The 27,599-nt window shown below is 41.6% G+C and overlaps 1 protein-coding gene across 1 annotated transcript in view; it reads left to right on the forward strand.

Annotated features, from left to right (window-relative positions):
* The first annotated feature begins 2,839 nt into the window (after positions 1-2,839).
* LOC126249181 (uncharacterized) overlaps positions 2,840-27,599 on the forward strand; it is a 511,658-nt gene continuing 486,898 nt past the window's right edge. The window contains exon 1 of the mRNA XM_049950836.1: positions 2,840-2,979. The gene's annotated coding sequence lies outside the window, so the exon portion shown is untranslated. The remainder of the gene's footprint in view (positions 2,980-27,599) is intronic.

Below are 27,599 nucleotides of genomic sequence, written 5' to 3' on the forward strand. Positions count from 1 at the left end.
TGCAGTTGGAGTGGTATGGGACGCATGATACGTCTAAATACGACTCTGACACATGCGTAAGCATCCTGTCTGATCACCTGCATCCATTCAGTGCTATTGTGCATTCCGACGGACTTGGGCAATTCCAGCAGGACAATGCGACACCGACACCCCACACGTCCAGGATTGCTTCAGAGTGGCTTTAGGAACACCGTTCTGAGTTTAAACACTTCCGTTGACCACCAAACTCCCCAGATATGAACATCATTGAGCTCATATGGGATGCCTTACAACGTGCTGTACGCAAGAGATCTCCACCCCCTCCACTCTTACGGATTTATGGACAGCTGTGAAGGATTAATGGTGTCAATTCCTTCCAGCACTACTTCAGACATTAGTCGAGTCCATATCACGTCGTGTTGCAGCACTTCTCAGTGCTTGCGGGGGCGCTACATGATATCAGGCAGGTGTACCAGTTTTTTGGCTCTTCAATGTAGAAGAGTTCGCATCTTAAAAAACTGGAAAGAAAGTAGAAATCTGTGACGTATTCAATGTACGTAAATTGCGAGCATTAAAAAAGTTTCTTAAAAAAGGGCGTTGTTTTTGTCTTTGCTTTGAAATTTTCTGTCTTTATCCAAGAAACCAAAGCTTAAAATAAAAGCAATAAGGGGAACGGGCTAAGAAATCTTACCGGGGGTCCGAATACCCTGGCGCCGGCCCTACTTCTGCTGCCGTTCATGTAGACGGGTATGACCTGTACGTTCTTCCAGCTACTAGGTACAATTTTTATTCGAATGATCTACGGTAGATAATGTTTAAAATAGGTGCGAACTTCGCCGCAAATTCGGTATAGAATCTGACAGAGATTCTACTGATCCCTGCAGCTTTGTTGATTTGTAGCGATTTCGGATGTTTCTGAGCACTACTGACACTAATATCTACAAATATCACTCATCTTTGCAGTGGTACGAGAATTAAAATTGGGGCATCATCCCTGGATTTTCCTTTGAAACATTTGCGAACGTAGTTCAGCATTTCTGATTTGCTTCCTTCAGCTTCAGTTCCTGTCTCGTCCGTCAGTGGGCACTAAATGGTTCATCAAGGAATCGTCAATTCGATGATGAAAGGAGGCGTGCGGGAGACAGGTAATGGAGAGAGAGCCCATGGTTTGTTTACAGTAAGCAGGCTCAAATATACGTAGGTTGCAGTAGTTATGAAGCGATGAAGAGGCTTGCACGGGATAAACCAGCATGGCGAGCTCCTGCAAACCAGTCTTCGGACTGAAGACCGCAGTAACTGCAACAAATTAACTGCAGATTCCGCATCACAGAAAGTGTACTCATTTTAACACTAATCTTCGTTAAGAAAATAATGCAGTACCGATATGCTTAATCTTGGACTCCACGATGGTGTCAAATATAGTGCGGGGAAGTTCCTTAGTGGGAGTTGGTCGTAAAAAGAAGTTCCTAGTCCGACGAGTAGATGGCTCTTGCAGTCGGTAGCTGCTTACGCGGAAACCCGTATCGCAACGGACGAAATGCTGCGCTGCTATTTCTTCAAGAGTTAGTGTTGTAATGTAAAAATGCTATAAGTAGTCGTCTGCGATAGCTATAGTAGATGAATTTATCACAGATAGCTGTGATGCAGAAAAAATATACCCAAGAAAAGGTGTAGGGCACTAGTAATGGGAAAAAAGTTTTGGAATTCCAAATCCTGAGACACCTTGTCTTTGGTGTTTTTAATGCTGTTTATGTGCAGTGAACAGCAAGAAAACCTGCACCATACATCTTTCGCTGTCATAGATCATGTATGTCTGTCATCAGAAGATGAGGAAAGCACAAGAAGATTATTCATTGAACCGACAAATCTGATTACAGCAGTTTACATTACAGCAAATCTACAGTAATAATATTATAACAAAAATGAAATAGACAAATGTGCATACATTAAAAGTATCAGACAGTTTGAAAATGCTGTGTTCTTTTTGAATAGACGTCCTTCTTTGTCTAATTTTTCGTGGGATTCATATCCAATTAGTAAAAAAAAAAAAAAATCTAGAAAATGATTCATGCATTTGAAACTGTGCACTTGCCGTAATGGAACACATAGAGTGTAAGTTGGAAAACAATGTAATTGACTAATGGAGAACGCAATGTGAATAATCCCGACTTTGCCTATTGAAACAAAACTTCAAAAATATCGCATTGTGCCCAACACCGAGATAATATTCAACTAAGAAAACTATTTAGCTCTTGAAAATTCGCAAGGATTATGATATGTAATGTTGTCGTATCACTTTGCCCTCTATTGTTATTTATGAAGAGTTGACATCTATTTTACAGTTTATTGCAGTAATTTTTCCACTTGTTAATGTTTCCGGAACAGTATCTCGCCTTATATTTTGTGGCTTTCGGGAATAGTGTCGTTCCATTTTTTCTTATCACAGAATTTTAACCTACTAATGTGTTCAAAACTAGTAAACGTGTGGTGAAATTAACTGACCGATTATAATAATTCAAGAAAGTTACCATGTCTGCCACACAGTTACGTTGCCGCTTGAGAAAATATGAGATTTTCTTTTGCAAAAAGGCCAATTTTGCCCGTTACGTAGCAAACTGAGAAAGTTACGTAGCAGAAACTAAAACTGTTCACCTACGAGTAAACTGCTCTTTGTTCACATCGTAGACTAAAAATTCGCTTAAGTGGTAAATTTCTCTCAGTTTGAAAACGCGCGGGGTAAAAGCTGCCAGAACTGTAGTGGCATTTGTATGTGGCGGTATCTCGTGATAGATGTAAGAAATAATGGGAAAATTATCGTTTATCGTTTGTTTTCGCGTTCAGTGTACTATAATGGCTTCTGAAAAGTAATTAGTGGGCGAATATTTCAATTGTTTCGCCAAATACTAGTGCATCGGTAGGATTCATGGATGTGTTTTCGAAATTCAAGAGGTTAGGAGAATGTCAGTAAACGAACATTCGTACGAGATTGCTGAGGAAAAAGTAAGTAAACCTGTGTTGATTTTCTGACAAGGAAGAGGGAAGCTTCACGTAAACGACAGATATATACTGGGGCCCTTACCTGTAGTTGTTATTCTAAAATATACACGAATGTGGTAAAAATATGATAATTTGTTGGCGTGGTTGGCGTCCCTGCACTCACACGTGTGTTAGAGTAGCCTGCTCGTAGCCGGATTATAGGCAGTTAAAAGTTGTCAAACTATTTGTGTACTAACCCACTGTTAATAAATGTTATGTATCTGTTGTATAAGTGTTCTTGAATACGTGAAGCTTTGGAAAGAGAGTTCAACAAAGGGAATACAATGCATTACTAATGGGTTGTTTCCCGTTGCCCGTTGTTTATGTCATTAGTATAGGATAACTAGTTTATTTCTTTCCATTGAATAGCTCAAGCATTTCGTATGGAGAAAGACTAATTAGTACTGATATATACGTTCATTCAGACACTGTTGATATCAAATTCAGTAATAAGACAACGACCTAGAAGGAGTTTAAGCGGAATCATAGAAACACTAGAAATTCTTCTGTTTATATGGAACTTCCTGTACAAACTGTACACAAATATTTTGTTTCCCATATCTCTGCTATGTGTTCTTTTTCAAAACTGGAAAAGTGGAATGATTTATGCCCTATATTGATAACAGCACACATGCTGCAGCTTACTTGTTATGATTTAACCTTCTACATGCATCTTGCAGTGTACAGAGGTTGTAAAGCTATTCTTGCAGCTACTTACGGCAATGACATGCAGTGTATTATATTTCACAATGTACTGTGGTGACATACATACAGCATAGCTTGAATTGCAGTGTCCAAAATAGTCTCCTTCACATATTTATTACAAGGATAACATGTGAAGAAGGGTTGATAATGACCTAAACATAGAATTGGAACAATATTTTATCTATTAGCATGGGGACCTGTTTGAGAATAAAAATATTTTGAACTATAAGACATCAAAATATGCAGAATTGACTATGTTTACATATAGTTTGTTGTGAAGTATACTGATTGGTGCATGTTGTCATTTGTTTTTAGCTTACATCTTCTGTTGTGTGAATTGCTGAATATGTGATAGACAGTTTTTTTTCCCAAATGTAAGACAGTTGAGAAGTACTTGTACTGTGGCATATGTATGAAAATTCTGTTAATTCTAAATATCCACATTTGACTGATGATGATAGGTTTATAAAAAAAAATCTGGTGTTGATAAATAACATATTGGTTGCTGTTTGTGAAAATGATGTCGTTTGAGAAATATTAGTTGACTGCAAGGCATGCTGCATAGAAAATGTTTGACCTCTCTTTGTGGCGATTAATATTTGACTGTTGTACAAAGGATTAAGCATTAATCTTCATTCAAAGCTTAACTGATTATACAGAGCAGATTTTTGGTGCCACAGTCATAGGGTGCGCTGTTGACAATTCAGAGTACATTCACATGTATCTAACAGCTATAGAGTTTTGAACACACAAAGAAAACAGGATATAATGGTGCATGTTCACCAACAGACGTAAATTTATGGCTTAATATATTGTCTGTCTTGTACTTTAACGAAGTGCTAGGAGTTTCTCATTGGAAGTAATGATTAATTTTTGTAAACAGTGTAGTTGTAATTTGATCATTGTTGTGTAGCATAGTCTCGTCAGTAGAGAGTGAAATGTGATTTCCACCTAGTTTCCCAAGAATTTCTGCTTCCAAATTAATAGTATTATTTCTAGACCTTTTTTTCTGTTGCGTTCTCTGTTTAATAATATTAAGTACAAAATATGTGTGATATATTCAGCAGAGCTGATACTATTTTTCTGTTTGTTTTAAACATGAGGCAGATAATATTGACACCAAGAGTACAAATGAATAAATGAACAATGATAGACATTTGTTTGAATTACATTAAATTAGTTGTGTGGTATGTCTAGGATATGAAAAGTAGTCAAAGATGAGCATTTTGCTTAAGTGCAGTATAATGAAGCAGCTGAACATTATGAAAGATTATTGTATTTCAGTGATTCTAAAAATAACATAAAAGATTAATTTTAAGAGCTCATGTGAAACTACTGTTCACTGTGGTAGGAGTTGCACTATAGCAAGTTCTTTAATTCAGTCTTAAACTCTACCACATTACCTAACAAACATTTATAGACTTTGTTAGATTTGTGTGTCCTCATGTATCTGGCTGCCTTGTGTACCAATATTAACCCCTTGAAGCCTTCATCTAGACTTAACACCAGATATAATTCTTATAACACACTTCTGTGTTCTAAAAATACTTTTCCTGTAAGATGAGTTCCCCCAAAATATGATTCTCTAACACAGTAGTGCATTGAAATCGGCAGAATAAACTAGTTTCTTCATTTTTAAGTTACACAGGAATTGTGTACTGCAAACATAGCTGAACTAAGTCAGTACACTTATACCATTCTAGGGGGTGGGTTTTCTGTTAAGATGTGATCTGTGTATTACACAAAAAAGTAACATTTTCTGCTTCTTGCATTACATTGTTTGAGTAAGGTATTTTTGTAGTGTTAGGCAACGGTTACTGAATTATTTGTACTTAGTTTTGTCCAAATTTAATTATGATCTATTTTCTTTGAACCTCGGATTTAGTGTTTGATATAAAGTGGTAGAATAGACTGTACTTGAGAAAAATATGGGAGTCTAGAATAGCCAGTTCCAAAAAAGTTACTTGAATTGGCTGAGTGAGGCAGATGCAAAGGAAAATAGAACAAATTGAACCATGATCATTTTATGTATTTTCTTTTATTTAATCTTTAACTTGATTGAGACTACATCACAGAGTATTAGCTCTCCCTCCTGTGACTTGGTAAAAGGCTGTTGGTCTACCACATGCATTTTTTGGCATGAGGATGTGCTGGACTTCACAGAATTAGGAGCCATGAAACTTTCCTTCCTTCCTTTTCAGAGTAACTTTTAGTTATCAAATTACTCCACTGTTTTCACTAGCAGAAGAGTACTTGGTATGTTGCAATCAAGGAAGACAAGATTCAGTGAATAGGCTGAATTCTACAGTAATAAGAATATTAGTGTCAGTTTTTTTAATTTTTGTATTAGAGAAATAATGTATTAGCTGCTTTGAATGATAGCAGTCTTGATAAAATATAATTTTCTTGCAGCCAAGATACAGCCTCTTAGAATTCCCTCACCTCGGAGGTTGCACTAATTTATCTTATATTCTGTAGAGATTCTTTGAATATGCATGTCAGTGAGAGGTTCTTCTTTGTCTAAGCCCAATTTTTAATGTTTCTTCACCTCTGGTGTTACTTGACTGCAATGTGAAGAGTGACTGACAAAAATACTTATTTAGGTCCTTCCAGAAATAAAAGTGACTGTCAGAAGAAATAATTAGTTGTGCAGATTTTTAACCCAACATTATGCTGAAAGAAACTGAAATGTTTTTATGCTTTGTTGTTCATGTCAAATTATTCTACTGTCTTCAGCAGAGGTCTTTACATACACCCTGTTTCTCCAACTTCTGTTCTACGATAATTACTGGGAGAGGTGGAACTGTATTTAAGATATTGGACTCCTGGTCATGAGAAGAACGACTCAGATATCTTTCTGATTTAGGTTGCTCACCGATTTTTAAAATTCATAGGATCTCCCCTTAAACAAGACCAAAGCTAGTTATTTCTGCATCTTTTTGCAGTCTGGATCTTTGTTCATTTTATAATGCCCTCAACATCTACTGGATGTTAAAACACTGAATCTTCTGTGCATGAGGACTGTAGACAATTTCATAGATAATCTGTACTGCCATATTTCCCTTGACTAGTATATTTCTAGTTTGATAATATTTAGTTGTAACAAAAAAAGTCACTAAGCACAAAATGTACAGGAGTTCTTTCCCTTTCCACCCATACAGTTTCATTCCAGAAGCAACCTTCTGTATCTACGGATTTCCAAAAGTACTTTTGTTGTCATATTTTAAATACTGTAGTTAAACAAAAGCCACATACACCACAGAATTGAAGTTCATGGCAGTTCTGTGTAAACAATATTGCACACTTTTGTGGCAGTGTTTTCATTTTTAATGTTAAACATCTGAGTATCATCCACGCCACTAAATGAAAAATACGTACTGGAGTGGACACATGTATTCATATATAAGCTGATGCTATTTTTAGAACTCCTCCAGACACATCATCTAAGAAGTTGGTATGTATTAATTTCCTTTGTGTCTGCCTGGTGGTCTAGCAGTGAAGTGTGTGGCTGAAAACCGAGACGTCACACGATCGAATCCCGGCTGGACCATGGAAGTTTTCAGTATGCCTTTAATCTAGCCGTCACTTCACAATGATGTGAAAAGTCACCAGGAATGACACATGGTTCGGATTCACTGTTAAGTTGTAGGTCCCCTTTCCTAGGTTTGATCACTGGTGTAGGTTATACACGCACAAGTCACCGAAGTGGCATCCTGGTGAAATTCATGCACTCAGCCAATGATCCCCGTGCAGTTATTATCAATGTCTTTTGTCATTCCCAATATTTGCCTTTCTCAAAAAAGTTTAAACAATAGAACACTAGCATAAAAAACAGTCTCTATAAAAACTTCATGAACTCTTAACATTGGTACAGAAAAGTTTTAGATGTATATTGAATGTCTGGTGGTTAATGTGGCTGAGTTTAATACTTAACTAAAGAACTTTCTGTTGGGCAACTCCTAGACTGTTGAAGAATATCTTTGCAGAAACACACAAATTTAAAGTTTTGGGCTATTTTAAAATTAGAATTGGCGCTGTAATACAGTAGCCTTTAGTAATGATATAACATTTCAAGTACTGCATTTAAAGAAATGTAAGTATTTAACTTCTTTACACAGCCCAGAATCTACATTCCGTTGGATCCAAGGATAACTATTGTATTATAATGTAAAAACCTATGAATTAATATATGTTTTGATCGCCGTACGTGCAGAATTATATGAAATATGGAGAATTAATACGAGCCTTAATGCACACAATCGTAGTTCACATCCCACAACCTATGTACACGACTAGCATTTGTTTACGTTGAAACACGAAAGACTAAAATGTACAACAGCGTAAAAAGCACCTCAGCAGCAGGAACTTTCTTACATATAAATCAATTCGTTATATACTGTTCTGTGTTTATATTTGCTTTTTAGAAATTGAGCCGCTTTGTTGAAATGAATTCGACCGCCCTTTTATAGAATCTTTGTCCATTAGATGTGTTCTTTTTCTACTTATATTGTTTTCGGCCGTTGGGATCCCTGCCGCAACTGCCATAATATTTCTTTTACAGAGTGTCAAATATATCAGTATAACCGATATACGAGAGAGCAAAAAAATTCTGAAATGCTACGTTCGATTGCCTTCCTTGCCGAGATCACTTTCCTATTACGAAATTGGCGACTTGCCTGGAAAATCGCTAATTACGAGAGACTCCGGGATGAGTTGGACTTTTTGATGGCGGAAGTAATTGTACTGAGTCGTTTTGTTACAAATCGCTCTGAGATTGTGCTTTGTAAATAATCGGCTGTGGAGTCTCATAAGGAAAGGCGGAAGTACATTTAATTATTGTAATCTTCGTTGTTTGTTGGCCTCGGTAATCCTCGTTACTGTCCGTTGGTTCTCGGGCTCCGTTTCCCGTGGCATGGCTGCAGAGGGGCACAGTGTGTAACATACGCATGAAAATGTCACGTACCCGTGAAGTCTTCGTTGGCACAAAAGTAATTTTAATACTATGTAAATATTGATACGTATTTGAACACGCATGTTTTTGGATCACCATTGAATATTGTCCTCTATTTTACTAATTTCAGTACAATGCCTGAAGGCGCAATTTGCGTTCCACAACTCGACGTTTTGTCTCTCTCAAGTGTTCACCCAGCTCCTCCATCGTTTTAGTTCACCATATGAGTCGTACTCTTCTTTAGATATGCCCACAAGCAGGTGCGCTAAACAGAAGATCAACCTGCGGTGTGATATTGATTCGTTACCGTCCGCACTTCCACGCATATCTTTAAAGAATCTTCGTTTGCTCCTGAACTTCTGTAACACTAATTCCTTCTATAGGTTCGATTCGGTACTGCGTGTGTGTTTCTTTATCGAATGAGATGGTATAACCCTAAAACAATACTGGTCCTTTAATGGAAATTTGTTCGACCAACATTTACATCGTCGAAAAATCTCTTCGTTATTTGAAGAAAGTGCAGATGGGGTTCTTTCGGAGAGGATACGAATATTCTTTGCACACCATCGTCTGATTTGAGCTAGTGTTCATTCCTAGTAACGTTATAATGAGTGGCGTAAACTTTACCCGCATTCAGGAGGACGACAGTTCAAATCCGCGTCCAGTCATGCTAATGTAGGTTTCCCGTGATTTCCCTAAATCGCTTCAGGCAAATGCCGGGATGCTTCCGTTGAAAGGGCACGTTCGGCTTCCTTCCCCATCCTTCCCTTAATCCAGTGGCACCGATTACCTCGCTGTTTGCCCCCCTCCCTCGAATCAACCAACCGTAAACTTTACCGCTTGTTATGTTAAAACACCACTCCTACAAGGTATCAGGTAACATCAATTCGTTCGACTGCCTTAGTACGTATACATAGTCATTCGTGCGTCATATGACTGACTGTGTTGAGTACTGTGAGAGTATAGTATGATGTCCCTGTTGAGCACGAGTGTGAAATGAGACGAAGGGAGTGTGTGAAATCTGATAATGGCACGGAGCATCAAGGGAACCACCGCGCCTAACGCACCCATACGGCCGATGGCTCACCATAAGTAGTATGCCATGCTCTCCCTTTACGAGAGATTACGGAAAGATTTGGAATGTAAACCAGGTATTTGGTATACATGTTAGGGATGAAAAAGACTTCATCTGACAGGATTGGAACCACCTGCCTCCGCCGGCCGAAGTGGCCGTGCGGTTAAAGGCGCTGCAGTCTGGAACCGCAAGACCGCTACGGTTGCAGGTTCGAATCCTGCCTCGGGCATGGATGTTTGTGATGTCCTTAGGTTAGTTACGTTTAACTAGTTCTAAGTTCTACGGGACTAATGACCTCAGCAGTTGAGTCCCATAGTGCTCAGAACCATTTGAACCACCTGCCTCCGGCTAGAGGGCCACCTTACACACAGTTTTTCAATTCACAAGCAACATTTTGTTGCAGTATGTTGTATGCACCATATATATCGCATTTTTGTCCATAGTCCTTTGGAGCTCCCTTCCTCCATCCCAACACCCCTCAGTGACAGCTCTGAAGAATTTTGGCTGGTAAAGAATGTGGAAAACAAAAGTACGGTAGTATTTGAAAGCACCGAGGATTGAATCACACCCATCCTGCTGCGGTTGTTCGTGGATTCCGCTAGTAATTCCTGCCGAATGATAGGGCCTCAGTAGGTTAGTGTTCTCGTGTGATATGCTTGTCGATAGCATCTTGAACGCTAACTTACAAACGAGATCAAACATTTCAAGAATCTGAAAGCGAGAGGGCAGTTTGTAAGCACTTAAGACTCGGTACTAAACGCTTCTGAAGAGTTATTAAACAGCCAATTGTCTCTCGGAGGATTGGAATATACTTGATGAAAATGAGACTGGTTCAGGGCTATTATTGTGATTCCAGAGGCTGACAAAGACGTACACAAGAATATAAAATGTTTCTTATTACAACGTTAACAGAACTTTCCATCGGTTTTTGACAGAACATGATAATAATATTAAAATGTTACCACTTCCCAATGTTCTGTAAAATTATATTTATTTGCTCACGAACCGGCTTTCGGCTTACCAGGCCATCTTCAGGTGACAACTGACTGTCGAAAATACAGATAAACATGATATGCGACTTACATAGATAATATTGGTACAGAAGATACAGAAATGACTAATTCTTTACATAGGAAAATATTACATTAATTACTTTAACTAAAAAAGGGGTATAGAACGTTTTTGTGTAGAGATACATATAACAATTGATGAGAAATAAAATGAATTTACAGTTAGAATCTAGTATTGTTAAATTAAGTGTTCGTTACAAATACTAGATTCTGACTGTAAATTCATTTTATTTCTCGTCAGTTGTTGTATGTATCTGTACATAAAATCTTTGTTAACTCCCATTTTAGTTAATGTAATAACTGTAATATTTTTCTGTGTAAACAACTTGCCATTTTTGTATCGTCTGTAGAAATAATATCTGTGTAAGTCGCACACCATGTTTATCTATGTTTGCGACAGTCACTTGTCAGCTGAAGATGGCATGAGAAGCCGAAAGCCGCTTCGTGGTCAAATAAATTTAATTTTGCAGAACTTTAGAAAGTGTTATCCTTTTTAATATTGTTTATTATTATTTTATACACACTTTCTTGGCACCACGGTTCATGTCTCGCTTTCTTTTTTTCCTTTCTTTGTGGCAAAAGCTTATTTTCTTAAGCAGTGATGTCTGATCGTTGTAGCATTCTGCTCGTAGATAGCCATTTTGTTTGTATTCAAGTACCACATATGCCTAAGATAGACCACATAAGACTTTAGTCCTTGCTCTTATACAAAAGAAGTGAGGGGGACTAATAAATTAAACTTAAGCAGGCATTTCCTCTGCCTCACGTATGCTTTTTTGCAAGAGTGAAGTCGCATTCAAACTAAACACATCATGGTATTATGGTTCTGGGACCTGTAATTACGATGCTGAGTGTGGGAAGTGTCGTCACTAAAAGTTGTGTATGATCTGAACGTATGTAGGTTTTAGGACACGTCGTTGATTTGGACGATCACATTTATGAGCATTAATGAACGCCTTTGTGTTCGTAAAATGATGCAGCTATTACGAGACACTGGTAAACTCAATGTTCTGTGCTGAAACATTCCTTAGATTCTGGAAAAAAAAGTATACAGTGAAAAGTCAGGATTTGCTTATTTTCGATTATGTTCCCATTCCTGGGAATCTTTCATGTAGAATTATCTAAATGTAACACTGTCGTCATTTGACTATTCTGTTATTACCTTTTATACCCTATTCCAGTTTCGAATCAAGATGGATTCCGCAACAAAAAAGTTGTGCATCTCGGCTAGCTGTTGGTCTGTTGGATCCAGTGGACCGTATATAGGGGCCTCCAGGTAATGGATATCGGACTAGTTTTTTGAATGGATTCACAACTTACTTGTAGATAGAACCCAACGAGGCGAAATCGTCGACATTTAAATTACGAGTGTGTCACAGGGGAGCTATATAAACAGCTGAAAGCTCCGTCCGCGTGACCAGTCCGCATTGTAGCCCATGGACGAAACTTCTGAGTGTCCTACTTCTGTACCCGTGCAGGACGATTTTGCTAAATGAAGACAAACTGCAGGAAAGGGCCCCAGAGAGGACAAGGATCAAAAAGGTCGTACGGACATATGGCTGCAAGTGCGTTGCAAGGGAGGTACACCCACTTAAAGTGGAGATAGAAGTTCTTTGACAGTGACCCGTGTATCAGCACACGGCAGGTGGCCCGCAGCATGGGGTAAGCCAGAAGATCGTGTGAAATATTGTACACGACGGCTACCACTATCCGTATCATTTACAACGCGTGCAGGCATTATTACCTACGGACATGACTCGCAGCTGCGGTTTTATCTCTGGTTCGTCGCACAGACCACCATGGTACTGGGATATCTTTTATACATCCTGTTAACAGATGAGGCTAACTTCACCTGTGGGCTATGGAGAATCCCCATGGTGCGGTGACAGCGTCCCGCCAGAACCCGTGCAGCAGCCTCAGTGTGTGGGCAGTGATTATTGGCGACCGCCTCGTGGGGTCACCCATCCTTCCACAATGCCTCACAGACAAGGCATATCTGGACTTGTTGCGGGTGACGCTGCCTTCCCTGCTGGAAGACATGCCTCTGGTAGTACCGAGAGTAATGTGGCTGCTACGTGAATGCTCCAGCTCACTGCCCTCTTTAGTGTGGACCTAAAACACTAATACAGGAAGAACATTCCCACATGGTTGGTGTGTTCTCATATATGCTGTCAGTCATTCAAACCTACGCTGCCAAAAGTTTCTTATCCCTACCGTTAAGTGTGAAACACATTTACATTTTTACTCCTTACCGTCTCAGGAATCGTGCCCTGCAGTTTGTCCCATTTAGCGAAATCACCCTGTATATATTCTCTGCAGCCCAATTTGCAGACCTTGGCAGAGAGTATTTTGTATCAATATTAGCGATGTATTACATTCGCGTAAAATGAGAGAACAGCTATTTGCTGTATAATCTCTCTCACGTTGGTGGTAGTATAATCGTCGCACACTCTACCTCAAATATTGGCTTTCTACATTTACCCAACAGTGTTTCGTGACTACAACGTCGCCATTCTTTTTCCCAAAGACGATCAATTAAGTTCCCTGAGCGCCTCAGTTACAGTTTCGTATGGGCTACACAAACTGGTCATGATCCTAGCAATGCGTCTCTGAATTCGTTCGATTTCTGCTACCATGCGTACTTCACAGGGACTCCAAACATAGGAGCAATATTCCAATTTCCCTTACAGGTGCACAACGCTTTCAAAGAGCCCTTGCAACAAATCCATGGCTTGTATTAGACTTCTCTACTACTGATCTTACGTGTTCGTTTCTTACAAGGGAACCTCCCCATCGCACCCCCCTCAGATTTAGTTATAAGTTGGCACAGGGATAGGCCATGAAAAACTGAACACAGATCAATCGAGAAAACAGAAAGAAGTTGTATGGAACTATGAAAAAAATAAGCAAAATATGCAAACTGAGTAGTCCGTGTGAATGATAAGCCACATCAAGGTACGTGTACACCGAGGAGCACCGTGGTCCCGTGGTTACCGTAAGCAGCTACGGAACTGAAGGTCCCTGGTTCAATCCTCCTCCGAGTGAAAAGTTTTAATTTTTTATTTTCAGACAATTATCAAAGTTCATGCACTCAGACATGATCAACTTCGCTCTCCAGAATTCCAGGAAATGTTCAGATTTGCTTGGACACATGCAGGATTTGACGGTCTACACACGGAAAAACTTGAAAACGTTAAAAACGTATGTTTTGACAGAGCACAGGGAAAACTGTGCGACTGTGAAACTTGCATTCATTTGTTGCCGTTTATGTGACAAACTCTTATGTCACTTTTTTGGGAGTGATTATCACATCCACAAGAAAACCTAAATCGGGCGAGGTAGAAGAATCTTTTTACCCATTCGCCAAGTGCGCAAGTTAGGTGGTCGACAACATATTCCTGTAATGTGACGCACATGCCGTCACCAGTGTCGTATAGAATATTTCAGACGTGTTTTCCTGTGGAGGAATCGGTTGACCTATGAATTTGCGATCAAATGTTTTCGGTTCCTATTGGAGAGGCACGTCATTTCGTCTACTAATCGCACGATTTTGCGGTGCGGTCGCAAAACACAGACACTAAACTTATTACAGTGAACAGAGACGTCAATGAATGAACGGACAGACCGTAACTTTGCGAAAACAAAGTAAGTAAAATTTTTACTCGAGGGAGGACTCGAACCAAGGACCTCTCGTTCCGCAGTTACTCACTCTAACCACATGACCACGGCGCTCCTCAGCTTATATACATCTTGAAGTTGCATATCTTACACTTGGACTACTCAGTTTGTATATTTTGCTTATTTTTTCATAGTTCCACACAACTTCTTCCTGTTTTCTCGATTGATCTGTGTTCAGTTTTTCAAGGCCTATCCACTGTGTCAATTTATAACTAAATCTGAGGGGGGTGCGATGGGGAGGTTCCCTTGTTAGTATTACTCGTATATATTATGTTTGAGTATTACAGGTACAAACGACAGAAGTGAGTAGAGAACAATGAAACAAACCAAATACACTCAGATGACAAGTCATGGGATGGCGATATGCAGATATAAAGACGTCTGTAGTACCGCGTTCACAAGGTATAAAATGGCAGTGCATTGGTGGAACTGTCATTTGTACACAGATGATTGACACATGTGAAAAGGTTTCCGACGTGATTATGGCCGCACGACGGGAATTAACAAACTTTGAACGCGGAATGGTAGTTGGAGCTAAATGTATGGGGCCCATTTCGGAAATAGTTGGGGAATTCAGAATCCCGAGATCAAGAGTGTGCCGAATTACCAAATTTCAGATATCACCTCACACCATGGACAACGCAGTGGCCGACGACGGCCTTCGCTTAACGACAGAGAGGAGCGGCGTTTGCGTAGAGTTGTCGGTGCTAACAGACAAACAGCACAATGTGAAATAGCCGCAGAAATCAATGTCGGACGCACGACGAACGTATGCGTTAGGACAGTGCAGCGAAATTTGGCGTTATTGGAGTGTGGCAGCAGACGACCGGAGCGAGTGCCTTTGCTAACAGGACGTCATTGTCTCACCTGGGCTCGTGACCATATCTGTCGGACCCTAGACGCTGGAAAACCGTGGCCTGGTCAGATGGATCCCGTTTTCAAAAGCTGATGGTATGGTTTGATTGTGAATCAGGCCCCACGAAGCCACGGACCCAAGTTGTCAACAAAGCCCTCTGCAAGCTGGTAGTGGCTGCATAATGGTGTGGTCTATGTTTATATGGAATGGACTGGGTCCTCTAGTCCAACAGAACCTATCACTGACCGGAAATGCTTATGTCCGGCTACTTGGAGACCATTTGCAGCCATGTTTGTGGATGACAATGCGGCGTGTCACTGGACCACAGTTTTTTGCGATAGGTTTGACGAACATTTTGAACAGTTTGAGTGAATGTTTTGGCGTCCCAGGTTGCTCGACATGAATCCCATCGAACTTTTATCGGGCATATTCGAGAGGCCAGTTCGTGCACAAAATCCTGCGTCGCCAACACTTCTGCTGTTATGGACGGCTTTAGAGGTTTTCTGCAGTTTTCAGTATTTCTGCAGGGGATTTCCAACGACTTATTGAGTCCATACCGCGTCGACTTTCTGCACTACACCGGTCAAAATGAGGTTCGATACGATATTAGGAGGTATTCCATGACTTTTGTTACCACACTGTAATACTAACAAACATAGGTCTGGAAACCAACGGTTTCCCCGATACGGCCACATTTCCTGCTTGGCCGATTTACTAGTCGTGAATACTTTCGTTTCCTGCAACACAAGCTAAACGCTTTTTGGATGACGTTCCTTTTGGTGAGTGAATGCATGTGTGGTAAATGCATGATGTTGCACCGGCACACGTAAACGTAGCATGAATCTATGACACCAAGTGAATCGAACGTGGGTCGCTTCCCACATCCCCCGACTTAAACCTGTTGAATTTCTTTGTGTAGGATTATTTAAAAGCTTTGGTAGATTCCAGCCCTGTTGATGGTATACATGAACTCCGGGAACACATTGTGGATGGTTGCAGTGCATTCATAACATGTATGGGATTTTTGAACGTAAATAGGCATCGATGAGAAGGCGTGCTAAAACCTACCTTCACCTGAACGGTGGGCATGTGGGACGCTTGTAACGTGTTTATCCTGAAACACGAAGGCGTGCTGAAAACTGATGCCTCCGAATTTTTAATGTGAAAATTCGTAAACCTTTTTAAATAAAACAAACGTTATTGACATTCTACATCTTTATTTTTCATGTCTACATATTTGCAGCCCTGTGCCGCCAGACGGCTCCGAATTGTAGCGTGTAACGTGACGGTGTGTAACGTAACTTGTCGGTGCGCTACAAACATCGTGCTGTAATACAGTTTCGAATTCGAAGAATTCGTCCACACATGGAACACCCTCTTCTTCAGCATGACGCTGCGACATAAGCAACAATCCGACGCCTGGGGTTCGTTGTCCTCGAACATGCTCCATACAGTCCTAACTTGGCGCCATCCGATTTTCTTCTGCCGGCCGCGGTGGTCTAGCGGTTCTAGGCGCTCAGTCCGGAACCGCGCGACTGCTACGGTCGCAGGTTCGAATCCTGCCTCGGGCATGTGTGTGTGTGTGTGTGTGTGTGTGTGTGTGTGTGTGTGTGTGTGTGTGTGATGTCCTTAGGTTAGTTAGGTTTAAGTAGTTCTAAGTTCTAGGGGATTGATGACCACAGACGTTAAGTCCCATAGTGCTCAGAGCCATTTCAACCATTTTTTATTTTCTTCTGTTTTCAAAACTTAACACACTTTTGGACTTCACTTTGATAGCGATGAAGCGGTGTGAGCACAGGCGAGGTCGTGGCTGCTTCAACAAAGCCAAACATCAACAAACTTTCTTTCGTTGGGAGAAATGTGTTCATCGCCAGTGCGACTGTGCTGAGAAAGACACGAACAATAAAAATGTAGAATATTAATAACATTTGCTTTATTTAAAAACTTTAAGAAAGTTCACATAAACAATTCGGAGGCATTACTTTTCAGCGCGCCCTCGTACATATCTACACTTCGGATCATCGGGTCGCCGGCCGGAGTGGCCGTGCGGTTCTAGGCGCTACAGTCTGGAACCGAGCTACCGCTACGGTCGCAGGTTCGAATCCTGCCTCGGGCATGGATGTGTGTGATGTTAGTTAGGTTTAATTAGTTCTAAGTTCTAGGCGACTGATGACCTCAGAAGTTAAGTCGCATAGTGCTCAGAGCCATTTGAACCACTTCGGATCATCGGGGACTCTTTGTCATGAGATGTTCATATACTGCGTCGTATCGGAGGAACCGTAGGTTTCCAAACCTTATTTTTTAGGATCGTTGTTGTCTACAGACCCATTTCGTTCGAACCTGTAGTAGCGAAACACCTAGTACATGTATATGATTTGACGTGTCCCAGATGTTCGCCACTAGTATTGTAATCAGATATTGTCAGAATGTTTCACTTTTATTGTAGAGCTTTTTTTGCGCTTATCGACATTCAGAAATAATTGCTGTAAGTCATACCAATTGAAAATGTTGTCCAAGTCTTTGTGCATTTTCTGGCTACCGTCCATCAAAGATACTTTCATACAGACAGTGGCATCGTCAGCGAACAGTCTGGTAGTGTTGCTCACACTGTCTAATAAATCGTCCTTGTATATTGCGAACATGGAGACCTGTTACGAGTCCTCGGGGCGGAGCCCATGTTACTTTCGTTTCTGGTGAACGTTTGCCGTCCAGCATAACGCAGTGCATTCTGTTAGGGAGAGGGAGAGAGAGAGAGAGAGAGAGAGAGAGAGAGAGAGAGAAAACATTGAGCCAATCCCGTATTAATCAAGACACTCCGTGCGACATCATTTTGTTTATTAGTTGACGATATGGTATAATGTCGAGCGCCTTTTGGAAGTCTAGGAAGACAGAGTCCATCCGTTTACGTGCATCTACCATGTGGAAGACTTGTGTAAATAAAGCGAGGTGGCTTGATGGGAACGATTTTCTGTAAGTCCAAAAAAAAAAAAAAAAAAATCCCGCACTCGAGCATCTGATGGCAAAAGTTATGCTCGCCCTCTTTTGGGATGCAAAATGGGTGATTTTGGCGCATTACATACAAAATGCGATTAATAGTAAAGAGTAATTCATACTCAAATGTGCTACGAAATTACCTTCGCCCTGCAATCAGAAGTAAACGACGGTGACTTCTGGGTGCAGGAGTTTTGTTGCAACAAGAAGATATTGCTCGTTCAATAGTAGCAACAATACAGGACATGAAATTTAAATTACTCGAATACCCACCCTACTTCCCAGACCTCGCCCCGAGTGTTTGGGCAGCTCAGAGAAACGCTGGGAGGCAAGCATTTAGGAACAAAGAAGACGGGGGGGGGGAGATCGTATTGCACGAGTATCTGCTTGCACAACCAAAAGAATTCTTCGCGGTATCCCTGCATATCTGAAACGGTGGAATGTGTGCATTACGCCTCGTGGAAATAACGTCAAAAATGCTAGATCCATAATTTTTCGGTAATAGGCTCTACCTCAGTTTCATAATAATAAATAATTAAGGTTTTCATTTGAATCGCTCTCGTGAAATGAAACAGGAATTCCGTCTCAGCTTGGTATCTTGTTCACTTTGAGGTGTCGTCGTCGTCTTAAATCCGGAGACTCGTTTGATGTAGCTGTCCATGCTCGTCTATCTTGCGTAAGCCTTGCATATTTGAATAACTACTGCAGCCTACATTCATTTGAGTCTGCATACTGTTTGCATACATAGACCTCCGTTCTCAATTTTTACCTCCCCCCCCCCCCCCCACCCACCCACTTGCTTCCATCACCTAGTTAACTAATCCTTGATGTCTCAGGATGTGCCCTATCAAGTTATCCCTTCTTTTAGTCGAATTGTAAATTCCTTTTTTTTCGATTCTGTAACTTCTCACTACATATTCAATTTCCCCATCTTAATCATTCTTTTCTTGTCGAAACCGCTTATCGTTCACTTTTCACTTCTGTGCAAGGCTACACTCACGATAAATATCTTGAAAAAAAGACTTCCTAACAGTAAAATTTATATTATATTTTAAGAAATTCCTCTTTATTAGAAATGCTTTCTTTGCTGTTATCAGTTTGCGTTTTATATTCTCCCTATTTCGGCCATCATCAGTTATTTTGCTTCCCAAGTAACAAAACTCATCTACTACTTGAAGTGTGTCATTTCCTAATGTAATTCTATCAGCATCACCTGATTTCATTGGACGGCATTCCAGTACCTTTGTTTTACTTTTATTGAAATTCATTGTGCCCTAGGTTACTTCCTGCGAGCATTTGTTTCGTCTTCGGCCGTGATGGGCTACAGTGTTGATTATAGGAGCGGCTGCATCAAACCGTTGCGGAAGGAGCCTCCGTGGTGGTGTGTGCGGTGGGCCATCGACGCGTTGCTGTCTTGAAGAGATGCGACTAGTGGTTACGTTTTTTTTAAATATTTTGTGTTTTTGGTTCTTTGAAGAAGTGGGTAGTTACAGGTCGTTGGTCACCTCGATTATCTTCCGGCCGTCGATGTTTGCAAGTTCGTTGATGTGTGTTTCTGCCTGTGTTAGGTGTTGTTGAGGGAATACGAGTAGGTACTTTAAGTCTGGTGTGCTGATGATACATCGTTGACATTTTTACAATGTACAGGTCCGTCGGTGTAAGTAATATTCATTAGGAAAGGGTTCCATTCCCGTATAAGCATCCGTTCAAGTAGATTGGCTTTGGTTGCAGGTATTTCCTTAAATTGCGTGTTAGTAAATAGTAATAGGGTGACACCGCACTCGGTTATATGAAAGCGCATCCAGAACTGAGTATGTTTAGTTCACCGTATTTATCTAGTAGGCGTTGGTGTTCATATTTATTGCTTTGCCTCTAAGTTTGAGTAATTGTCTGTGCTTCAGTGGGTTTCCAGATTGGGTTTATCTGGGGGGGGGGGGGGGGGGTACTGGTTTTCGAAGTTGTTTAGCAGGGCTGTTGCTGTGGTATCCAGCTGGAGACGAAGTCTGTTGATGTGTTAGTGTTGTTGTGGTTGTTTTCTCCTTTTAACCTCTCAGTTGTGTTATTTGCAGTCCGTGTTTCGGGGCCTTAAGACAATTCTGAATTGTAGTGGTGCTAATGCCCGATATATCTTACGTCGGTTAAAGTGCCTCATTTGCTGTATTTAGTTATTGGTCTCCACACGACAGCGTATTTTAAGTTGACCATGGTTGCATTTCTAAGCACATTTTACGCATATTATCATTATCTGGAACACTCGAAAACAACTTTTTAGGAGTTTTTATGGATTTATTTGTACAGTATTGTATGGCACAGCATCTGTAATCCATTTTGCGAAACGTGCGTTCCAAAACAAGACATCACTGTAAATTAGCATGATGTCAGCAGGAGCAGCGAGCTAGCCAGTGACGTCACAGGCACCACATGACTCGGAATAGAACGTTTTAGCGGGCTTTCAAATTATTTTAATTTCATCTCCATTTTTATAAAAGAATACTGAAATTCAAGGGAAAATTCCAGTGGCATGAAATGACAATAATTTAAGTCAGTTTCCAGAAAACAGTCAAATATCCTATTCTTTGAGGACGATTCTTCGAGATGGGCCAAACATCTTGTTGGCTGTTATGTGATTGCATGCGTCGGTTAGTGGCTTTCTTTGATAGTTATAAACCACAGATGCTACACGTTTAAGTAAGCCTTAAAAAAAAATGTTCAAATTTGTGTGAAATCTTATGGGACTTACCTGCTAAGGTCATCAGTCCCTAAGCTTACAGACTACTTAACCTAAATTACCCTAAGGACACACACACACACACACACACACACACACACACACACACACACACACACACACACACACACACACACACACGCCCGAGGGACACTCGAACCTCCGCCGGGACCAGCCGCACCGACCATGACTGCAGCGCCTCAGATCGCTCGGCTGATCCAGCGCGGCTAAGTAAGTCTGTCTTGACTCTTATGGCAGTAGCCATCGTATGGAACTTGCTTCAAATATGATGATGCTCGGACATTCAAAGATAGCTGTACCAACAGGAGTCATCATTGCCTACCAGTACATGCTCGATCACCGTGTGTCTCCAGTCGAGCACATATAGGACATCATCGGACCACAACTCCAGCGTCAGTCACAGCCAGCATTAACCGTCCCTATATTAACCGACCAAATGCAACCATCCCACAAACTGACATCCGACACCTTTACAACACAATGCATGAATGTTAGCATGCTTGGCATTCAAAACTATGGCAGTTACACCGGTTATTAATGTACTAGCATTTCACATTTGCAAAGGCTTATCTCGTGCTCACATTGACATGTGATCTTGCATCTTTACACACTTAAATATGTTACGTAGACAAATGTATTCCCGAAATGTCATTACTCTTCATTAATTTTTTTGTTTTGTTTTGAGGTTTTTTCCCGGTTGTGTATATGCTCACTAGTGTTGGGGATAGGCTACAAGCCTACCTCACTCTCCTCCGCTCCTGTATAAGTTGCAAATAACGTTTCTCTCCTCGTGTTTAATCGCTGCTACCTTCAAATTTTCAAAGATTGTACACGCGTGAACATTGTAGTTTTGTACACCAGTCAAACATTGGTACGGTGGATCGTCGCTTGTGAGTACATTTTTAAACGCAGAATGTAAGTTGCAACACGAGACTCACCCACCCGAGATCGGATGGGCGGGCAGGACCTCGTCGGCTTGGGTGCGTACCACTTTCGCGAAGCACTTCTCGCCCCCTATCATCCCTCCATTAGCTACAACAAATTGAGAACAGAGCGGTGAGTAGAAGCGGTGGACGTCTTAACCGTTGAACGAACCTTTAGCGACAGTCTGTGAACACCGTAAGGACGAACATAGTCACCTGTCGAACAGTGACACGACATTGGATTCGTACCCGAGAGGAGGGGGGCACGAATTCCCGTCGGGCTTCCCAGATTTAGGTTTTCTGAGGTTTCATTGAGTTGCTGAAGGCAAATGTTGGCATGGTATCATTGGAAATGATCCGGTCGTTCCCTTCCCCAGTTCAGTCCTTTTCTAACGACCTCATCATCTACTGGACCGTATACCCAAATCCCCCCCCCCGTCTTCCTTTCTACTTTCCACTGTTATCTTTGCGTACAAACAGTGTCACCATGACATTGAAGACGGTTTACTGAGCATCAGTTCTCTCTAGCTCACATGTCATATTAATGAGAAGACAGATCTGAGCTCACCGAACAAAATATGAGTAACCCACTTAAAATAGGACACTAGTTGCTTCGAAGCGCTTTGTGTCATCGCAGTGACATGGATTGACGTGGAGACACGACAGAATGGCAGAAGGAACTGTTCTGGTCTCTCTCTCTCTCTCTCTCTCTCTCTCTCTCTCTGTGAGCACCACAACAGCAAGTGCATAGCAACCTCTTCCACTATTGCAAAATAACGTTTTAGTCAGGATCTCAGAGAGGAAGAGAGAGATAATGAAATTATTTGGACTGACTAAAACATTTTGCAATAGTGGGGGAAATTACCATGCAATGGGTAACCTACCTGAAACAGTGTGAGTGGTGTTTTGGGTTAAAACAAACGTGATATCCAGAATGTGTTAACACTGGACCGTTGTTGGACCGCTCCAGTGTTGTTGATTATTCCATTGGCAGGCCCCGTATTGCCGGGCGAAACTTTCGCAGCCCTTTCCTATTTTAGACCAAATACATGCTGCCAACTAGATGTACTGGCGTTTAACTTCTGGACAGGACGGACAAGTGAAGGGAGGGCCTGACGTCGGAACTCAGCGGCAAACGGAGCGTGCATTCGGTGTGGAGACATCGCAGGGTAGCTATGCGTTTGTGTTTGGCTTGCTTATGCGCTGTAGTTCATGTGCGCTTAAAAGAGGTTCGAAATCTAATTGTTTTGATATTGTGTCTGTGCGTGAAGTTAATATGTTCGTATATTCTCGCACTCCTTGGTTTATGTAGGCACTCTATAGAATTACGTCGGTGGCAAATGTAATAGGTAGTGTCTTTCCCTTCTTCATGTATGTAAGTTAGTTGCAATTTCTGCAGAAATGTAATGTTGTAAACCCAACACCTCTAAGCGTGTCAAATCTTTCACTTGTTTTGTAGTTGGTAACCTTCTCCCCAGTCTTTCCATGCTTTTCTCGACGTCGCTCGCTGCACGTGTGTGTGTGTGTGTGTGTGTGTGTGTGTGTGTGTGTGTGTGTGTGTGTTTTCATTTAAGCTGGCCACCCCCTTCGCACAACGTTTCTCCTGTTACCATCTCTACCAGATTCACAATGTCAGCTTTATTTCCGTGCGATTTTTCTTGACCTGTTGCTTTCCTACTGGTGTAGCTGGCGAAACCTGCCCTAACATTGCAGTCTCTTGTGTTTTATCTCCATCTTCCTCCTCTTTCTTCTCACCGCTTTTCAGATTATTTTTCTCGTTTTACTTGATCTTCTCGTGTGCATCCTTCCGCTCTTTCTTCCAGCATGAATTTCGTTAGTTCAGCGTTTTCTGTGTCAATTTCTTACGCAACTAACGCCCTTCGTGAATTCCCGGTGGAATGTGGACTCTGTAAATTCCTTTCTTCTGGAACACTGCCTCATTTCGACTCCATGCTTGTTTTTACTTTTTGCGCAATACCTTTCACTCTTTCTTATCTCTCCTTCAAGCAAGTTATGCTGTGCGTGCACTGAGCGAGGTGGTTCTGTGGTTAGTGCACTGGACTCGCATTCGGAATTACGACGGTTCAAATCCCCGTCCCCATCCTATTTAGGTTTTCCGTGATTTCTCTAAATCTCTCCAGGCAAATGGCGGGATGGTTCCTTTGATAGGAACACGGCGCATTTCCTTTCCCGTCCTTGAAACAATCCGACCTTGTGCTCCATCTGTAATTACCTAGATGTCGATTGTACGTTGAACCCTAATCTTCCTACTGCACGCACTTTCACCGCACATTAAGCTCTCTCTCTCTCTCTCTCTCTCTCTCTCTCTCTCTCTCTCTCTCTGTCAGCGTGTGTGTGTGTGTGTGTGTGTGTGTGTGTGTGTGTGTGTGTGTGCCGTGAGCCTAACAGTTTGCAACCGCTAGCCTGCACTGTTCCTTGCACTATTGGCTAGTAAAATAGCAACACTGTAAGGGTCATAATCGCATGAACTGCGTTACGTGCTTGGATGTGCAAATTACAATTATGTCAGCACAAGTAGGTAGGAGTAAGAACACCTACGTTCTGTAGATAAGAGTTTCGGATTGTGTTTCTCATTCAGTATTAGCAATGAATGTACGTTTTTTGTGAGAAGAGTATGCTTCATGAAAGAAGCAGAAGCGTCTGTTAGCATACATACATCCAGCGGTCGCAGGCCCTGAGGATCACGCGCTGTTTCCACATAATGCCGCCCTTCCTTTCTGTTTTGTGCTCAATTCCATCAATCCCCAGGGCTGCCAGGTCTTTCACCAGTTCGTCCATCCAGGCCTGTCTCGATCGTCCTACGGGGCGTCCGGTGTATGGTTTCTCCTCAAGCGCTTTCTTCACCCTTCTTTCTTCTGGCATACGGACTACATGGCCTGCGCACTGAATTCTTTTGCTCTTCGGCGTCTATAGTATTGTTGGTTCTTGCATCAAGAGGAACAGTTTCTCATTTTTCCTCCTCCTCCTCCATTCTCCTTTATGTATGATCGGTTCCCGTATCTTCCTCATTACTCTTTTTCAAATATTAATATTTTTGCATTTTCTCGTTTGGTCATGCTCCAGGTTTCTGAACCGTATATGACTGCTGGGCATATCACTGTGTTATATGTTCTCGGCGCAGTATTCGCTTATATTGATTCTGAGTTGTGCGTCTCCCTAAGGGCATACATTCCCACTATTGTTCTTTCCTTGATGTCCATTTCTATACTGTTGTTGCTGGTAAACCGAGATCCCGAGTATTCGAACTGGTTAAAACTCCTGAGCCTCATGCTATCCATCGCAAGTCTTTCTTGCCGCTCTTGCCATTTTCGTAATTCCATAAACTCGGTTTTGTCTTGATTCACCTTTAGCCTAACCTTCCGTACGTAGTTGTCTGTTTTCTGGAACATTTCTTTCAAGTCATGGTTTGACTCATTTAGCAGAATTATATCATCTGCATATGCGAGACAATAGAAATTAATATTCATCTGTACTTCAGCCCATAGCTGTTACCTACATTAGTTTCTCTAAGACGACATTGAACAGAACACATGAGAGAGCATCCCCTTATCGAAGTCCTGTCTGTCTCGAAGTTTTCTGGTGTGACCCCTCTTAAACGCACTGATGCGCTCTCTCCGCCCTCTCCCCCGCCCTTCCTCATATCAGACATACCTGGTAATGATCCCCTATTGATGAACAGTACTCAAAAATCGCTCTAAAAAAGCTCCTTATAAGCCACTTTGTGGACGAGTTACATTTCATTAAGAGTCTTCCTATGACTATATCTGGCGTCTGCTTTTCCTACTGTTTATTTTATGTGGTCATTCCAGTTAATGTCTCTATGGATAGTTACTTCTAGACATTGTATAGTAGATACTGTCTCCAGTAGTTTCTCATCAATAGTGTAGTTGTACAGCAATGGATTTCTTTTGCGATGTATGCCCAATATGTCACATTTATTTACGTTCAGGGACAATTTCCAGAGCCTACTCCAATCATCAAACCTCTGCAGGTCATTCTGCAAATGGATACTGTCTTCTGGCGTTGCTACTTTTTTTTTAATAGACAATCGCATCATCTGCAAACTGTCTTAAGGAGCATCCGACTCTTTCTACTAGATCATTCCTATGTAAATAGTAATAGTCCTGTCACACTTCTGTCGGGTACTTCGGAAAATACCTTTACATCTGTCAATTTTGTTCCATTAAGAGCGATGTGTTGAGTTCTATCTGCAGGGAAGTCTTGAATCAATTCGCAGATCTGGTCCGATTCTTCATAAGCTCGTATTTCTTCACGAAAGTGTAGTGCTGGACGGTGTCAGATGCCTTCCAGAAGTCAGGGAATACGTCATCAACCTGAGCGCCATTGTCTGCAGTGCTATGGGTCTCATGGAGGAGCAGAGCTAGCTGTACACAAGAGAGACACCACGTCATATTTTCAGGCTAGTCCCGATTCTGCATATAGCATCAAGATGGAGATCTCTCTCTCTCTCTCTCTGTGTGTGTGTGTGTGTGTGTGTGTGTGTGTGTGTGTGTGTGTGTGTGTGTGTGTGTGTGTGCGCGCGCGCGCGCGCTTGCTCCAAAGAGAACTAATGTTGCCAGATTACTCATCGTCATACGATCCCAGCACCTGGCGTGGCAATAAGGAGTACCATTGGGCATACAACAAGATCACATCTGGTTAATCTAAGATCACATCTGGTTAATCTGAGTAGCATGCGTTGCATTTCTGACGTATTAAGATCAATGGCTGTGCAGTATCTTTAAAATCTCTGTGACGATATCTTTCCACAAGCTAAGACAATACTGCATGTTACCTGTCATCAGCTACATTAATGCATAGGGTTTTCAACTGTTGCCCTGCCTGCACGTTCTCCAGCTCTCTCACCCATTGTAAGCATCTAGCATGGTTTTCAGAGAACCTAGTACACAATCATTCTCCAGTCCCTACGTTTTATGACTTCTAACATAGGGCTGAAACAGCGTGGAATGTCGTACCCGTACGTGTCGTACACTCCTGATCAAAAGTATCCGGACAAATGGCTTTGAGCACTATGCGACTTAACTTCTGAGGTCATCAGTCGCCTAGAACTTAGAACTAATTAAACCTACCTAACTTAAGGACATCACACACATCCATGCCCGAGGCAGGATTCGAACCTGCGACCGTAGCGGTAGCTCGGTTCCAGACTGCAGCGCCTAGAACCGCACGGCCACTCCGGCCGGCAAAAGTATCCGGACACCACTACGTAATACGGAATTGACCACTAGATATCACGAGAGGCGGACCCGCCGGTATAAAAGGAGGCGGGGGATATTACGTTTTCAGTGGGAAAGCTGCGACAGCTGAATGGGTTCGTCAGGAGAGCTCAGTGACTTCGAAGGGACACTAGTCGTGGGATGTCACCTCAATAAGAAATCCATCAGGGGTTTTTCAACTCTTTTAAAGCTAATTAAGTCGTCTGTTGGTGATGTGATTGTGAAGTGGCAAAGGGGAAGGAACACTTAGTCATAGACCAGGAAGGAAAAAAAAAAAAAAAAAAGATCAAATGGCTCTGAGCACTATGGGACTTAACTTCTGAGGTCA

The sequence above is a fragment of the Schistocerca nitens genome, chromosome 3, assembly GCF_023898315.1.
Source record: "Schistocerca nitens isolate TAMUIC-IGC-003100 chromosome 3, iqSchNite1.1, whole genome shotgun sequence".
In the NCBI taxonomy this organism is placed as follows: Eukaryota; Metazoa; Arthropoda; class Insecta; order Orthoptera; family Acrididae; genus Schistocerca; species Schistocerca nitens.